The sequence below is a fragment of the Oncorhynchus gorbuscha genome, linkage group LG16 (genome assembly GCF_021184085.1).
Source record: "Oncorhynchus gorbuscha isolate QuinsamMale2020 ecotype Even-year linkage group LG16, OgorEven_v1.0, whole genome shotgun sequence".
NCBI lineage: Eukaryota > Metazoa > Chordata > Actinopteri > Salmoniformes > Salmonidae > Oncorhynchus > Oncorhynchus gorbuscha.
In genome coordinates, this window is record NC_060188.1 from 80,873,172 (window position 1) to 80,875,178 (window position 2,007).

Below are 2,007 nucleotides of genomic sequence, written 5' to 3' on the forward strand. Positions count from 1 at the left end.
ATTGTACAGATATGGAATGGAACTGTCAATCAAACCACAGGGAGGTGGAAGATGAGGTAAGCCACAGCCACACTCATTGTACAGTTGCCCTGCACGACAGGAAGAGTGTAGAAAACGCAACAAGAAAGGACATTTCGCAGCTGAGCTGTGTGTAAGCCAGGGATTAGATGAAATCCATGATGTCACCGAGAGAATATAAGATATTATTTTTGGACAAATACACTCTATGGATTCAGTTGATGTTTGGTGACAGAATGTAAACGTGAAAGGTCAACAGATGAACATTCAAGCCAGACTGGAGCAGCGGGGGCAGCCATCCCAGGCAGTATCTTCTCTAAACAGGGTGATGGAGTGACAAAGAACCTGTGTGGACCAAGAAACTCACTGATACAGTAGTGTGGACAATTCAATGGCAATTTAGAGCACATGGGCAAAACAGTGAAACACCCAGTGTTTGTCATACCAGGCCTGGTTATCCCACTTCTAGATTGACCTACTATACAAGACCTGCAGCTACTCAAACCAGTGAATGCCATACACCTAACAGCAGAGAACTGTATCCCAGAGTGTTCACAGGAGAAGGGAAACTGCAGGGGGAGTACAAGACAAAGTTGAAAGAGTCAGCCACACCCTTTGCCTTGTCGGTGCCTTGTGGTGTCCCACTACCCCTGTTGAAAAAAGTGTAGATATGACACATCTGAATGAGAATGTGTGTAGGGAAAACACATCCTACCCGCAGTGGATGAGATGATGGCCAAACTGTCAGGAGCAACAGTTTTCTCCAAGCTAGACGCTAGCAGGGTTCTGGCAGCTCTCCCTACACAAAGACCCACACGACACCTTCATGACACCTTTAGAAAGGCTAAATCAAAGCCATGACTGAGATGCCAGTGCCCAAAGACATTGCAGATATTCAACTCTTCATGGTGAACTACGTCGGCAAGTTCTCTCCAAACATTGCAGAACTGACAAAACCCACCAGGGACCTCCTGAAAGCTGACAATGACTGGATATGTGACAGCACACAGGGTTTGAGAAGCTTGAAAACAGAACTAAGTTCACTCACTGTCCTGACAAGCATCTGCAGATGCATCCTCACATGGACTGGGTGGAGTCTTTTCCCAAATGTAACAGTCAGGTGAATGGAGGCCCATGGCCTTCATTTCACACATCATGACAGAGACAGAGCATAGATACGCTCAGATTGAGGAGGCGCTTGCTGCTACATGGGCCTGTGAGCATTTCCAGACTTACCTGCTAGGGTTGGACTTTGTGATCAGAACAGACCACAAGCCTTTGATTTCACTCCTGGACACAAGAGCGCTGGATGACCTACCTCCTCGCATACTGAGATTCAGACTCCTATCGGATCATGTATGTCCCAGGCAAGAATCTGGTGACAGCTGATGCTCTCTCAAGAGCTCAGCTCCCAGGGGAGCCTACAGAGGATGACATTACATGGGGTCCCCGAGACTCTAGTGACAGAAAATGGGCCCCAGTTCTCAGCCTCTGAACTTGTTGTTTTTGCAAGAGTAAAACTTTGTGCATGTGACAAGTAGTCCATCTCAACTGAAATCTGAGTGGCCAGATCTCAAGTCCTTTGAGGGGAAGAATAGGGAAATGAAGGACAAACAAGTTGCCTGGTACACCAGACGATGGAGAATGCAGGAACAACAGGTCTGGATCAAGGACGTCCCCAGCAACAGATACTCCTTTTAAACCACAACTACAATTATGCATGAAAATACAATATGCAAACACAATTTTTTATGTTTTGGTCAATGTTGTTTATTTTACATTGAAGAAAAAATGGTCTTAAGTGTAATTTATCGCACTATTGAGGTGGGTGGGGCGGGTTACTTCCGTAAACAAATGTGTCATGAGAATTATTGTTGCATGTGGGATGTAAAACTAAATTAAATTGGTGTGATTGTAGATCATGGTGTCTACGGATGTCAATGTCTGAATAATTATTGTCAGAACAAGCATAGCAAAAGGTGCAGTATG